A 17929-nucleotide genomic window follows, 5' to 3' on the forward strand; every position below is an offset into this window, starting at 1 on the left:
ACGCTATCAAAAATGATGCAACATATTTTTTAATTATAAAAAATATCACTAAAAGCTCGCTGTTTTTAATCCGCATTTGCTTATTTGATTTTCCTGGAAAACTTTTATATTTTTTTCGAATTAAAATTCTCACTGAATCGTTTTATAAGCGAAAACATTTTAATAACTTTTTATCACTTTTTACAGACGATTAATGTCATAATAATTATGATTGTCTCGCCGTATAGTACATATTATTATACAAGTACCTACATGAATATTACATACACAAATACGGCAGTTCGCACAAACTTGAATTCTCGAGGATATATTATAAAAATATTGTACACACGACACATGTGGTGTATTTATGTATAGAATATTTCATAATTTCCGTTATGACTGTGTCTATGTGTATAGTATTTATAAAAAAAATTCATTCGTACTAACATATAATATACCACACGCGCACACAACAGCCCCGCGGTTGTTCCTCACTTATAAGTGTGAATGTGAATTACACAGCACAAGGAAAACCTCGTTTTGAATTCATAATGAAAATCCTCTATAGTCCTCACGATATACCATTTCATCTTAACACGAGTTATATCATCCTTTGTATGGGGTTTTTCAAAGGTACGCGAACGCTTTTCAAATGAAAAACAAATGGAAATATAAAAATAATATACAAGCCGTTAATATACACGCGATGAATAATAAAAAAAAAAACATTTTTCCCAAATTTACGCAAAAGTTCTTTGTGACTTGGGCATTTTACTGTTTTACAGAATTTATATTCGTCCTTGAAAAACCAGTAAGATAAACTTGATGAAACCATCAATATATATTAGAATATATCCAATTATATACATTTTGCTAATTTATTATTTTTTTATAATTCGAGATGAGTTTTACGATATGCATAGGAATTTAATTTAAAGTGAAGTGTACACAACAAAAAGATCAATTAGGTATAATAAATAAGTTTTCTTCACAGGTCTCCAGAAAAACCATAGCCAAAAGTTTTAAAATTTTAATTTTCTTAGATTTTCAATTGTTGGAGAAAGTTTTTAAAAACAATAGGTGAGACACTTATATTTCATATTTTCATTTTTGAATAGGAAACGAAAAACGTCGACGTGACGCTTGGACGCACAGTTAAATGAAGAAATCTCAAAAGAAAGTCGACAGATGTTTTAAAATTTTTATATATATTTATAAATAGTTACTATAGGCACCTATTACTATGGAAGGTGACTTTATCTAAATAACAATACTAAAAACGAAAATATAAAATACCTAAAAAATATCCATCATGAAAAGATATAGAATACTGCGTATAAAAAGTACATCAAGTATAATATTATATGCAAATTTGCATAATGCAATACATTTTTCTCGGTGTTAACCAATAAACTGAAAATAGTGAATAATATTTCATATTTCAAGTACGATTGAATTTCGAATTTTCCGAAACTTTCAAGTTGTTTTAGAACATGGGTTCTGACTTTCTTTCGATAAAACTCTAGATAAGACTTTATTTTTGTCGTATCTAAAGAATGGTAAATATTCGATGAGTACTTGTTATACCAAACGTTACATTATATGAAACTTTACTGAAAGGTCGACCTATGAAAAAAAAATATTGATTTAACTACAAGTTAATTAAAATACGAGTAAGTGCTTAATATTAATGTTTTCCTATATATTATATCATATACACGGTAATAATAATATTAAATGTTTGAATTATAATGATTTATAAATAATTTCACCTAACAGGTATTTTAATGTATAGGTAATATACTGGTACTATAATAGTAATTAATGCAGTGACTGCTTCAAAAGTTTAAATTTACCTTTAGAAATATAAAGAGGGATTCACCAATAGCTTGCCCAGAGCTCAGTTCTTTTGATAATTAATTCATAATGTATTTAGGAGTACCTATAAATTCTGATTTATGCAATTTATTTTTATTCTTGAATTTTTTTTTCTATTTTTATTTATGATCAACATATTTTTTTGATTATGCTTTGTTTCGTCCACTTGTTCAGTATAGTTTCTTATATCCTTAATATTTTATGAGTTGAAACAATATTCTAAAAATATCGTCAATATCTAAAAAAAATAGGATAGTCCAAATTATATAGTTTTAAAATCAAGTTGTTCTTGTACTTTACTTGGAAACCGTATAAACCCAAATATTATACTCAATAATACGTTATGAGCACTCAGACGTTTGTTAAACATTGTTATCCTGCAGGTGTTAGAATACATCCAGAACAAGACACCTAAAACACCCTGATAATTAATTTGAACCATATACTTGATATTTTTTTTATTGAATCAATACCACGTATAAAAAACAATGACATTCGAAATTGTATTCTAATCTATTTAATTCGTTTAACAATATATTATTTCACTTATATAATAATATAATAATATGTATTGTTATTATAAGTTTAATACAATTTGAACTATTAATACTACTATAATATTTTATAGTATACCTATTACCTACATAAATCGATAACATAATTTAAAATTTCCTATAGGTTAATATTTTAACCAAACAAAAACGACAAAATACATTTTGTATTGTAAAATATTTACGGTTACAATGTCAACTGTAAACTCTTTGCTCATCAAATAATGTTTTGACATATGTCACATGACAAGAGTCAAAGGCAGTGCCAACTCTTCTGAGTATATATGAAAGATCCTCGACCAAGTGTATTCTAATTTGACCGACTCAGTGGATCGATAAGCTTGGCTACAAATGTGGGCTCTCTGTAGGGCGGTGGGGAAGTTCTTTTTTCAGTCTGTTTTTCACAGTTTTTATTTTCCCAAAAGAAATGTTTCAATTACTGCGAACCATTAGTTACCTGACATCTTACTGGCTTGTGCATAATTTATAAGCATATTATATTATTACAATTTTCGAATTTAATATAATTATTATATAATGTTATGGGTGATCGGATAGGTAGGTACTAAATATGAACTAGGTACCTCATACAGTAGTCGCCGCTTGTTGGACTCACTTTTTAGGGAACAGAGTACCATGAATCCATTAAACGAATGAATTTATAAGTTCGAACTCAGTTATATATACACACATATTATAATTTAATAACTATTAATCACAAATATAAATATTTTTTTGATTATATATAAATCATTTATAATTAGAGAGAATCGAACCAGTGTAGGCCGCCAGTTGTGTGTGTCCCCTCCCATAAGACGTTTATAAATACTCCACCGAGTGTCACACATAGTTGTGGAACAATTTAACCACCAAACATCCATTTTTCAGATTATCACGACGTTCAAATTGGCTACGGCATGAATTATAAAAGATAAAATAGTATCATTTAAGACAATAAAATGATATCATGATGTATAACATTAGACATACTTATACATTGCAGTTGGGTACATAAGAACAAAATGCGTAAATATTTCATCATCGGTGTATACGATAACCAACGATAATGCACGCGATAAACTTAATATTTATAAAATTCCATAGTGTTATAATATACTAAAATTATCATAAAGTGTTGAGTTATAATTTTACAAAGGATTTCCTCGGATTTTCCAATCTCACTCAATAATTACCTACCCATATTATAATATGTAAGTACAATAAATTCTAATTTTTAAATAACGGCTACAGGACCGAGTATGAGCCATCAATAGATACGAAGAACCTGTGAATAATATAAGTGACTAGTTGTGCATTATGTAGCGATATATAGAAGCTTGAATAATCTTCTAGAAGGTGAAGGCATGGTCGTATCGTATGACTGGTGGGGATCAACACTGGTTTCTCCACTTCTGCTCAATACTGTTTATAGATACAGGGTGTCTCATTAAAACGCTGGATTTAATTTTGTCACTGTTTTACAGGAAAAGTGGTTGTGAACAAAAAAAATCGTATGAACATGTAGCATATTATAAATTATAATCTAAATTAACTTATCCTGACTGGCCGACTAATTAACGTAGAGCCTAAACTATGATAGGTAGTTATAAAAACTTGACATTGTCATGGTACTTTCATTCCACCATGTAAGGGTGCACTAAGACGAGATTTTCCAATATTTGCATTTTAAAAAAGTGCTCAAACATTGAGGATTTTGAGATTCACATTGGTTATTCGGACGGATAAGATAAAATCATGCATTAAACGGTCTCGTTTATGACCTCGATTTAACTAATTATATCTTAAGGCAAATTGAGAGTTTATTTATAAAATGATTATTCTACATAATATGTTAGTTGCATATAGACTAAAAAATTGATGAGTTTTGACATCTCTTGCTCGATCGGAAAAATGTCCAACGATATATACATAAGATCACATGCGAGTCCTGCGAGGAGATCAGAGGCGTATAGTTTCAAAACCAGCCCAAAGCACATTTTCTGAAAATTATTTTTTCCATATTTTCTAAATGGTAACTGTCACACCATATTATAAATCCTGTAAAAATATTAAACACCAAATAAGGTTATACCTGGTCTAATCTGATCATGGAAAATGTATTGTGCTTCGTTTCACTTCTGGTCACAATAAATTCGTGAATAAATTCGACGCCGTCACATTTCTCTAGGAATAACGCGTCGTGATTGTCACACGGGTATAGTGGTGCGGACCATCGTGCAGACGAAACTCAAACCACTGTGTCAATATAATATATTGTTGAGCTGACCACACTAGGATAAGAAACTCGGGCAATTTGAATCCGTTGTTGAATCCATGTTTGTAACACTCTGTATACACGCATAGCTTATGCACGATGACGCGAAAGCAGTTGGTTGTTTATCACCAGATTCACGGTCTGAATTTCGTCGCACTGCGCAAATATAATATTATATGCACACGAGGGAAAAAACCACGAAAACGAAATCGAATGGCCACGACCGCGGATGCGTAAAACTAAATATCTAAGTATACCGCGGTAAACTACTGAGCGATCGACAGCACCTTCGACCGTTTTCGGACCGCTCAGCCGCTCAAGTAGCAAACCTCACCGGATTTTCGATACGTGTTTGCATATCAACTTTCCAAACAGGTCCATCCACGAATGTATTCAATGAATCTCCTTAAAGCGAGGTTCTATAAAGTCACAGTTCTGCTCTGAACGCTGACAATCACGGTAAGCTCGGTGTACAGCTGGTGGTCTCCTTGACGCCCACGCCGTCCGCCACATAATATTGATATATTGTAGGTACGACTCTAGAGGTGATCTTTTCTAACTAATTGTCATCGTTCTCGGAATTCCGCATTACAACAGCAGAGGATCGTCACCGTTTGTTTTATCCGCACCAGTCTCGCCGACTCGAAACCGATTCTCGACGCGACTTTCAATCGTACGTAGAGAGCTGTCACGTATCCATCCACGAGTGCTTTTCTGTAGTTCTGTACAGTGAGATGAATTTTTCTGAGAAACATACCATCCTAATTGAACAAGCCTCCACACTACAATAACTTCCGACCCGATGGACCTCACCGCTCGCTTCTCAACAATTGCACGCCGGAAAAGTAATAGCAAAGGTACATAGAATGCTCATCAGTCAGCAATTATTACTCACTTTGTGTTCACCCTGTCGATATAACCACCATGTTCCATACAATTAGGATGGTGTTGGTGAAAAAAGGGCTCAAGTCAGTATATTATTTTTTTTGTTTTGTAGATAATTTTACTGTGGATCTACGGTTGACACTGATGTTTCGCTATATCATTCTTAATAATATTATCTCGCAGTGATGCGCAGTCTGTCTTTACGAAATAATACAATAATCTACTTAATACCTATTACCTATATATATATAGGTACTTTTATCTACTATCCCGCAAAACTATACAAATTGAGTAAACGAGTAAATAAAAAGCGCCCTCTATAATGTAGTTACGCTTTCCATACACTCATTGCTTGTGTAGTAGTATAAAGTATTAGGGGCTGATCCAGAAATTTATCAGGGGAAGGATTTACCCTATTACCCCTCTCCTTGGATGCGCCACTGTAAAGTATATGATTGAGATGGGCAAATTTCAGTGCCACCAATCGATCCGTCGTGAAATTGTCTACGAAACAAAAATGTTTAATATACAATTTTTGAAAACTGACTTGAGCCTTTTCTCACAAACACCGTTTTATATACAATTCGAGCAGTATGTGATTATTCGGTCATTAAGAATTGATCTATATTCAAGGGTAATTTATTTGTGTTTATTGTACAGGTTTGGAGGAACGACCAATTAAAACCTTTATAAAATATCCACGTGACATATAAACGAAGTATCAACATGCATTGTCGTAGCTTCGTATTACTCATATAGCTAACCCTTAGAAAAAAAACTACTAGTATTTAATAGTTAACTAACTAACTAAATATATTATCTACCTATACCTACGTCATACAACTAAAGAGCGCAAGTCCTATAAGATTATTAGTCTATCAGTAATTAAATGACAGTCCGTGTTTTACACAACACTACACACACATTTACACTACATATTACATACGTAATAATATACCGAAATATTATGATATTTTTATACATGATTTTATTTTTAAAAATGTATTGTTATTAAATGTATAATATGATCAATATTATATCAAAATGTAATATTATCTTGATTTTAGGAATTACATTTTTCATTTAGGTTGTGCATTTATGTAATTTACTATATTATGCAGGGTGCAGGGATTACAAAATATTAATATATTGACATAATGTTGATATCTATTGTATATTTTGAAGGTAAAAATTATTTATCAGCGTTGTAAATATATTTTATGGACGTGGGTATTTTCTTTTCTTTTTGGCTTAGAAGCAATATAACATGCTTAAAAATGTTGATTTCTGATCCTTATTTCAGTAATAGTAGCAACAATAAGTCAAGACGGCCGTGATTATAAACAACTTAATAACAAAATACATATTATAATAGAATCGGAATTATTTTATCATTATATACTTGTACATATACCAGGTATATATATTATACCTACTATGTACATTGATAATGTGTAAAGTAAAATTATAGCAAACATATTATTTATCATTCATTGAATTTCACTGACACAATAAGCACAATAAGTTATATTAAAAACTATTTTACCTATGAAAATATTTCAAATTCTCTAAGTCATTGAATCTTGGGATTTTTGTAGAGTTGTGTTTTTTTTTTTTTTTAGTTATTTCCAGTTGTCGTTAAAGTGTTATTAACGTTTTATTTAAATAAAGCGGAAAACAAAATAAACAAACGTTTTAATTGAAGATATACTCATTAACATTTACGTTCATCTTTTTTTCATTAGTAGCAAGCTTTTATAATACAACAACTTTGTACACTCACCGTAGCATTTCTCTATATGTATCCTCTACATACAGTGTTTATCTGAAAAAAAAACATAATATATAAAGTTTAAGCAATTATAATATTTTATTACAATATATTTGAACACGATCATTAATCTATGCCCTGCGACATTAGTGTAATACTGTAATAAGTAATGAAGAATAAAATACAGAGCCAATTCGTAAGATAATAATATGATAATATAATTCTTCTCGTAATTGTTAGAATAACATTAACAATTATAAGTTCAAATTAAAATAACTAATCGCGTGCATTTACAACATAATGTGTATATATATAACCATAACAGATATAGGCAAAAAGATGGAAATATTTTAGGATCGAAATTTAAATTACAAAATTGTATGTTCTTAAAACAATGATTCAGACTAAGCATTTGGTCAGATCAATTGTTTTAAAGAATTTTTACGTATACGTAAATAGGTAATACTTGGGTTAAAATTTCAACCATAAATTTATAAGCTCCAAAGCCAATGGCCACATAATTATCGTCGTTGGTCACTACTATAATTGAATGCGGACTCTTTTGAATAAAGCCAACATACAAAAACTTATATCTGATCGCATTTTCAATGTCTACTGGCCAATTCACGTGCAAACAAACCCTTACAGTCCTATCACAGGTTTATTGTGAGTTATTGTTGTTGGATCACCAATCTCGAATAATATACCAAAATCCAATTCGAGCACTACAAATGTTCCCATGATAGTTTGATAAAGTTAGTTATCTTCGAGATTTAACTTTTTACAGTAAATTATCATTTAAAATTAAAATACAGTAAGCAGTATTTGAAGTTTGTTAGTTTTGAATCCTACATAATCCAACAAAGATTACATTAAATTAATTCATAATCTGAGAATAATACAGAAATTTAACACATAATTAAATAACTCTAAATATTTCGTACGTATATAATTATTATGATGGTATAAATCTATATATTATGTAGTATATATTAATTAATAGATTATGAAGCTTTTTAAACGTCATAATATAGAAGCCAGATATTACATAATTGGTCATCGCTTTTAGACTTTTTTAAATTGTTCTCATAAATGCATCGTAGGTTAAACTCAAAATGTAAATATAACTTACCGCGATAGTGAAAACTGAAAATATGTTTATACGAATGATTATTTACCATTCGTCAGAATTGTATTGTGCCATAAAAAATCTAATTAAACATAAATCAATTGTAAAATAGATGACAGGTGCATGCCATTTTAATGGAAGTAAATTTAAATAAAAATAAATGGAACAAAATAATAATACAAGTTAACTTTAGCTTGGACATGAAATACGGTTCACAAATCAAATATGACAACATCCCAACCTCAATTCAATAAATTATTCACAAAATACCTAAAAATCGTCTTAAATAAGACGTAAACCATGCAAGAAGATCAAAAGGCAAAAATAAAAATAATCACAACTCAATATTATACATCAAACGCTTGCACTCATCAAATCAAAAATATTATTATGCATAACAATAATTAAAAGACCAGTATTCAGAGTGCTGCAAATATGGGATGTAATCAAAGCAACAAAACCTATGCACCATGAAACATTAAAATCGATCTGTCTATGTCAGATAACTATATAGAACGACGTATGTTACAAATACTACATGCGATTCCACGCCCAATCAACTGCTAACAGAAATCCATTAGTTTCAGCAGAGTCCTCCAAAATCATCCCCTATAATCAAATGTGGTCCTCGAAAAAAACTAGCCTAGAGACCATCCAAATTTAAACCGAAATTATATGAACAACAAATAGTTTTTACGCATAGTTTTCGAACCGCGTAAAATATAATACTCTCATAATTTGAACTACATTATTTTCTTATTGTGATTGTAAAATTCGTTGAAATAAAAAGAAAATTCGAGCGAAGAATCACCGCGATAGTAATCGTTTCCGATGTGAGGATGTAGGTCCGCGTTTAAGATACATTTTTACAGAGTACTGGTAACACTAGTTAATAATATAATAATACTTGAGCATATCATTGTGTTTATAAAACATGGACATTTGTATATTTTATGCTTACCTATTGCACTCAATAATATCAACGCAGTGTTAAATTATCGCCAAGCTCGATGTAAATCAAAAAGTGCTCGATTTCATTAGATATTCAATTTTCAATATTAAGATTTTTATCAAAGCGTAATCAAATTATATTATAATGTTATGACAAATCATTCGACGTGTACATAATTCAATAATTGTGTGCCCGCTTAACTATAAAGTAAAATAGCTGATATGATACTGAAACGAATGTAGGTACTTATTACATTTTATTCGGATGGATTTGAAAGGAAATGTTCACATATTTTTACAACACCTGCTAAACAACTATATATTATAAATACTCATTGTATGCAACACGTAAAATCGTTAAAAACAACGTATAAATTCTACATCTGAATAAACATTGAACTACATATATTAATTTTTTTAAGTTTTTCCGTTAGCAAAATACTTCGAAGTAGAGTATTCCAAAATGTTAAGCTTTGCAGTATTTAGGTATTTGGATAAAATTCCTAATTTAATGCCCCGAGAATGTTTGCCCACAAGTGTGTTGTCCACGTCTCATAAAAACATGACTCGAGAACTTTGAGTCAATACTTCGAAAGAACCAATTTTGAATTGTTAGTTTTATGAAATTATTAGAATGAATTAACCGATTATCAGACATTAAGGGGGTCATTGTATCATGTGTTATGTAAGTTTGTAATTTACGATATTTCCATGCATGTCACGAGTAATATGTAAAAATGGTAACCAAAAAAAATTATGTAAAAAATTAAAATACCAATACCGTAAAAAAAGATTTCCCACAGACACAGTGGTAACGTTCTTATATATTTTAAGTCAGCCAGCTATTATGTTAACTCACACCGATATTAAAGCCAGCAACACAAAATCGGTTCCGCTCAACGCAAGTTTGCGATGTTGTACATTTATTGTGAGACACCCGCCGGTCTCTTAACCATAAATTATTGAAGTGTATTAACTATTAACAAAATAAAAATACAAAAAATATGAAAAACAAATAAGGTGGGTTAGATGACTACCTACATACTTGGTGATTTGAGAAAAATGTACCCAAAACAGTTTTATATATTATGTATAATGTATATGTTAAATTACATAGTTTTTCGAGACTTTTTTCTGATTAACTTTTCGTTTAAATTAAAAATGTAATCTATTAAAAGTAAAATGTAAACTCATCTCGTGACTTAAAAAATTCTAAAACAAACTTCATAGGATTGTAAATAATGGCAAAAAAATTATATCTATTTTTTTTTCCGTGACCATAGAATATCGTTGAGAAAATGTTTGTATAAATATACAGTGGAAATTCAAAGTTTTCGTCCATCGTTATTTTTCTTAAAAAAGAAAGATGAAGAAAAAAGTCCGTTGCGATTCTGCGAAATAATGTGAATTAAGGTTAATTAAAACACTTTTTCAGCGTTTGTTACATATCCCTGCCTACTTTATTATTACTATTAACAACTATGCGTAGTGTACAGAAGATTGTTAAAATATTATTATGGTAGGTAATTTATATGACTAAGATAAAAAATGTTATATTATTATTATTACTATTAATTTTTTATTGTTTATGGGGTCATTGCATATAAAGTATATCAACAAAAATGACTGTTTTTCTATCGAAACGGTGTATAAAAATCGTTTTCGGAATTAATAACAACAATTAGATCCACAATATCCTAAACTCCTAACCATAATATTACAATGTAATCCAGAATCAATATGTCAGTTCTTTTTTACGTCGGCACGTAGATTTGATTTCAGCAGTAATTTGCTGTTGCACTGAAGTTCGAGTGCATTACATGGAACTATTGAAAATAACACATCCCGCAAGCATTTAAAAAAAACGCCTGTTTCGGGTACTGTTTTAATAGTGATGCTGTTTTGATGTAACTTTTATTTGCATCTTATATAATACTGATTGAATTAAAATAATCGTCGCGTATAAGAGTTAAAACGATGGAGAGTCTTTAAAAGAACGGGAGAAATTAAATTTCATATTATGAAAAAAAAGTAGTACACGGCGTCACTTTCTAAAGTTGTCAACCAACTCGAAACGTTTATTTTTTAGAAACTAGAAAGAAGATAATCTCTTACACAGTAGTGGCTAAATGCTCGATTTTTAAACCGTTTCCACTAAACGTAAGTAATTTATCGAATTAAAGTTTAAACGTTTCGGGAATTCTGAACTTTGAACTTATCAATGTAACTAATGGAAATCAAAATTTTGCAGTGAACTAATCGTTCTAATGCATTACGTGAATAATTCTAACAATTTGATTCTACTAAATCACTCAGTCACCCACTTAAACAATTAACATGCTATATATTTCAGGGACGCTAAATTATAACCTTAAATTGTTAGGTATACCACGGCACGGTTATGCAGACTCGTGGATATTATGTATAATGTCACGAGAAACCAAATCCAACGCATGTTCCCCGTGATGTGATTGGTATTTATATTATTATATTGTATTATATCGAATACGCGACGGACAAATTATTAGACGACTATATTATTGTAATAATGACGATAGTAATAACAACAACAACAACAACAACAATAACAATAACGATGACAACAATAACAGTTGTAATGATAACGACGTCAATAACACCAATGACAATAATAACGGTAATATAGTAAATTATTATATAATATAATTATTATTATTATTATTATTATTGTTATTATATTAATAACCCCTCCGCCGCCGCCGGGGTCGTCGCGTTTATCGGCGACACGATATTGTACGGGCCGCGCGGCCGCGCGCAGATGACCCAGTCGGTACTAAATAATTTAGTTGGCGAGCTTAAGAAAACGACCACGCGATACATGTACACCCCGGATCCATTTGCAGATTACAACGATATAATATATATACACGTACGCACATATACGTATGTATAAGGGATGAATAACGAGGGAGTGTGTAATACGCCGTGTATATATATATATATATATATATNTATATATATATATTATATTACATGTACTATTGCGTATGTGCACAATATACGAGTACCTATAAACACACACACACACACACACACACACACACACACACACACATACATACATATCGTACATTACATAATATACGAAGCCGCGAAGGTATGTGTGTGTGTGTGTGTGTGTGTGTGTGTAGCACGAGCCGTAATAGTTTTAGCACAGCGTCTGGTCAATTTCGGTACCCGAAATATATTATAATAATAACTATTATTATTGTTATTATTATTATTATTTGCACCACGAAAACAGGGAGGGGGGATACCGTTCGCATAATGTACTCGTATATAATATAGTGATATTGTATTATACACGTGTCGTGTTATGATAGTCGACCGCCGTCGTGATACAACGAAACCTCCAAATACCGGACACACTCGGTCACTGAATTGTTGTCGGTTTCCGTTCTTAGGGTTCCGCTGTTCAGAGAGTCCAGATTGTAGAAAGTTTGAACGGTTGGCTTCCGAGAAAACGTCCACTATTGGGAGGTGTCCGTCAGAGGAGGCGTGATATAATATTATTATAAATTATTATTATTATGTGCTGTACACAATATTGACGTGATAATAATAATATTATTACTATCGCCAAGGCTCCGTGCCGTTTAACTATTAATACGTATTATAATTACTATCGTCATCATCGTAATCATCATTAAACCTATACCGACGCGCGGAAATCGCTTATTATAATAATATTATGACATCGAATAATAGATGTATGATAATATCGCCACAACGACCCTTATTTATAATATTGTTACGACATTGGAGCGCCGCCGCGAATCGTTTTCGCCGAACGACGATGTTATAATATTACACACGTGACGTGCGACGATATAATATCACGACATATGTACCCATTGTACCTACTACTTTGTATACGTCATATAAGTTTACACGGGATAAATCAATAATATTTTGTTTCGGGATACGAAGACGAGACATTTAAAACTTAGTGCATTTCTCAAAAATCGCATTGTTCTACAGTAAAAACTTTTCGAAATTTTCGCCACTCTCACTACGTCATATTATTAATTTTTTAGCCACAATACTACTGCTGTTTCTACTATAGAATGATATCCTAACCTAAAGATTTACATTATTATAATCTTTCAACTATTGTATCATTGTCTCATTGTAAGTAATATGGTAATAAAATATATACCTACGTAGTTGTTAGTATTTTATTGTAATTTAAAGGTAAATTACTTATTGGATAATGCGTAATAGAATTCGATGCTTTAAATATATTATGACCTTTCATTTTAGTACATTATTCTCAGTTAATATACATTACCATATTTAATTTTAATGATCAAATTTTTCAATTATCGATTATTTTTATTAGTTGGTAGTTTTACATTAAAAAAAAAAACTATTCTATAATAGAATTTATATAGAATCTATAGAAATATACCATGGTATAAACCACTCCATAAAAGCCTCTATTTTTGAATGCATCGATTTATCTTTGCATTCAAAATACCTATGTATGATGAAACTATCCAACACTCAGTGTTGAACAAAAAAATTCCACGACTAACCGATGATTGAAGTTTTTAAGGATTATAATATCTATAATTTATTATTTATAAATTTCAATAAATATATATTATGTTCAACCTACACAAGGGCATAAGTACATAAGTACATTCATTGAATATGTCAATACATATATAGGTCAACATAATATAATAACAATGTATATATATCTCACCTGGACAAAAAATAATACTAATAGGTATAATTTTAATGCCGAAGCATACCTAGTTAGATCAGTAATAAAGCTGTGGAGCAAAGGGAACTGTTTCGTTTAACCTCAATCCTCTCTTTATTTCAATATAAGGTTTCATAAATTAGTTTAGCTACTTTGAATTTTAATTACAAACAATTTCAAATCCGTGATTAAAAAATTATTTTTTAATCAACATTTTACAAATGTTATAATTTTGGTATATTTTAATTTAATTAAACACAATGGTATTCAGTGCCGATCTTATTATTGACCCATAAAAATGTTTGTATTTGTGGAACCATTCAAATAATATAAATATTTATATTGTATTTTCAAATATATTTTTTTTTTAAACACAGTATAGTCTTAAAAATTTAAATTAACAATTAATATATAAATTACCTTTGTTAATTAAATGAGTCAAAAATATAAAAAATATTTTTCCATATAACAAAATAAGTTACTATAATTTGGGTGAAGTGGGGGTAATTGTAAACCGAAAAAATAACAATTTATTTTTGTTGCAATGTTATTTGTTTTTTAGTTTTATAATACTTTCACATTTATTAACATGTTATCATCGAAAATTGATCAAAAAACAAAAACTGTTATAATTCCCTATTATATGTATTATGTACATAAAAAATTAATCAGTGTAATAAAATTGCCATGGTAAACTAAAAAAAAACAAACTTCAAGTCAGAGTACTGAAACATAAAAAAACATTTTGGATAAAACATTTTAATCGGTTTGATGAAATAGGTTACTGAAATAGTAACCTAGGATAGCAAGGCTTTCTCCCTTAGCTCAGTAGTTGAAAAAAAAATGTGTACATTTGCTTCAACACTCAATTTGGGTTTATTTTAAATTATTTGGCGGTATTTTTAAGTTGATAGGACAAAGTGGCCAACTTCTTGTATATTACAGCCATCACTCCTTTTAAGTTATAAAAAAAAAAATTACTAAGAAAAATACAATCAGATTTTATCGTGAATTTCACCTATTTTTTTCTGCCAAATAATGGACTTTTCCGATATTAACAAACCCAAAGTACCGTCTTGGTCCAATTATTTCCAATCGATTGAATTTGCTACATGAAAGACCAGAAACATATTTACCACCAAAAAAAAAAAAAAAAAATGATCGCCGACACACTATTGTTTGTTTTTTAACACGTCACTGTAAAACCAATATAGTCTTTCCTTTAGCTTTAAAAATATGGATGATAATATGTCCAAAGAATGAAATTACTCTATGCTCGAATTCCCGTTCATCTTAAGTGTTTAAAATAATCAGTATACTATAAATAAACAATAATACAAATCTAAGAGTGGATTAAATTACCACAGTTTTACGTGTAATGTTGAGCATTTTTTAGAATTGCAGGATCTATTGACTCGTTTTTTATGGATGCCAGATTAAGAAAATACACTTTTTATGAGGTATTATTGTATATAATATACCTATAATTTAGTTTTTCTCATTGTAACAACTAAAAACCGTTTATATACAAACTACTTACATTTATTTATTACGATAATTCATTACATTTGATATTCAGTGAATGTTATGATATTAATCTATAACATATTACACAATCCAATACCATATAACATAATATTCTAGTGATTATAACGGAAAACAGTATTTATCCGTATCAATTGAAAGTTTTAAACGGTCGTTTTCATCGCTGTATTTTTACGCACCTATAAAATTATAATAATATAATACTAAAATAACTTTTTTTTGAATGAAATACGAAAATAAAAATGCGCAGTAACAACATGGGTGATACAACAAACAAAATGTTATTAAAATTATTAAAAATGTCATTAAATTATTAACGTGTAAGCCAACAAGAAAAAAATATATGTAAATATATAATATTAATACACCGTAACATATTATAGGTACATACGTGTTGTTTGTTGGACGTTTCGGAAAAAAAATAATGTTCTTTTTATAATGAATTTCACTACTGCGCGGAAAAAATATGCATATACCGTTGTAGTAATGAAACGTTCAAAATAATATTATATGCACATTATTATCGCGCATACCTATATTTACAAGTGGATTTTTCCACGTCGACATTAATGTCAACGGTTGGCCGATTTTTAATTCGCGCAAGAATTTAACAAAAAAAAAAAAAAATGTTGTATCGGACAAAACAAAATTAAAACGCGTAATGACAAAACACGAAGGATGAGGGTAAAAAAAGGGCAACGAATTTGAGCTGGTAGTAAATGAAAATAGCAAACTCTTTCACCTGTTCACAGTTGGATGTGAAGAGAAAAACCAACAACCGCTGTGGGATTCACGCAGAAAATATTATCAGTAATCACAATATTTAGTATTTTATTTTTTGCTGTTCGATCGCCGCGTGCGCGACACGATATAAATAGTAAAACAAAATTGCGTATCAATCAAATCCGGCTCGGGGGACACCGCACTATCCACTGTCGGGCCTGCGATTATAATTATTGCGAATTATTCCGTTAAATTTTGATTTTCCGTAGTCCAAACTATATCGAGTTGTCGCGGCGACGGAGCGGTACGGATCGCGAGACGACTTCGGACGAGGCGCGGAGACCGGAGGACACGCTCGTCGATAGACAATGTCGCGCGTTGTCTGCCGACCACCGACTGGACCGCCAAAGAAGCGGGCGCCTGTAGTACGCGCCGCCGATCCCGCCGGCCGCCGGCACACACGGCACGGTGGTATCACAGCGCCGCCACCGTTGCCACCCCCGAATTTTCCGCGGCTGCCAGCGGGGAGGCGAAAACTGGAAAAGGCACGTTTCGGCACCCCGGTTTTTGACGACGACCGCGACAATATAACGTCGTAGCAATAACCTACCCAAACCCCGGTAACATTAACCGATATTTCCCATACCATATTCGCGCTGCAGCGTTCGATTTCGACTCCGTCTTGTAGACCGCCGTGATTTCGTGTTGGAAACTCGACGCCACCCTCCTTACCATGGACAACACCTAAAATGAAGGTCTGGCTTATTTTTTTCCGGTGAATCGTTCAATTGTTGGTCAATCGTTGTTACGCATATTGTGATAGTGTGATACACTCGAAACCACCTCACACAGACATCATTCAAGTCCAGCCATAGGTACTATTGTTGTGTATTGTAAACTTCAGTATTAAGGAGTAAAAAAAATGAATTTACATACAAAGACCTTACCAGTTAAAGTCTAAAAAGTATAATTATTTTTTCGATATGATTTTCTGCAGAAATGATCCCGGTATAAGGAGTAATCGTGGAAAAAAATACCAGTGTATATGTATATAGCAAACGCCTTATTGTCTTTACTATTGCAAAATCGTTTCCGAACGACGGTAAAATCATTTACTCTCTCGACTAAGCGTTTGATGTATATTACCTACATCTACTATATGACTAAACATGGACTTTTAGACTGTTTGATTTGTCATGCTTCAAACACAGTCACCTAAATTGTCGAAGCACGAATCCGCGAGAACGAATTTATCGTGAAATTTACGCTTAGGTACCTCTACCTACCTACACTACTTCAAGCAAAAGTACAAGCGTAATAATATAGGGTTTCAAATGAGAGACTTCAATCTGATAGAGTATCATAAAATTGCACGTAAACAATTACCCATCGTATTTACACCTATAAGTACTACTGTTCCATAATAATTGTATTTTCTATGCTACTTAAATAGTGTGTAGGTACATTCTATTATCATCGTTTCTCTTCG

The 17929-nt window shown here is 31.0% G+C and overlaps 1 protein-coding gene across 1 annotated transcript in view; it reads right to left on the reverse strand.

Moving 5' to 3' along the window:
- Positions 1–16831, reverse strand: part of LOC111041968 — a 335050-nt gene extending 318219 nt beyond the window's left edge. The window contains exons 1-2 of the mRNA XM_022326436.1: positions 16460–16831; positions 7355–7396 (exon numbers count right to left, since the gene is read on the reverse strand). The gene's annotated coding sequence lies outside the window, so the exon portion shown is untranslated. The remainder of the gene's footprint in view (positions 1–7354; positions 7397–16459) is intronic.
- Between the last annotated feature and the right edge of the window lie 1098 nt (positions 16832–17929).

This window comes from Myzus persicae, unplaced genomic scaffold (genome assembly GCF_001856785.1).
Source record: "Myzus persicae strain clone G006 unplaced genomic scaffold, MPER_G0061.0, whole genome shotgun sequence".
Classification (NCBI taxonomy): Eukaryota; Metazoa; Arthropoda; class Insecta; order Hemiptera; family Aphididae; genus Myzus; species Myzus persicae.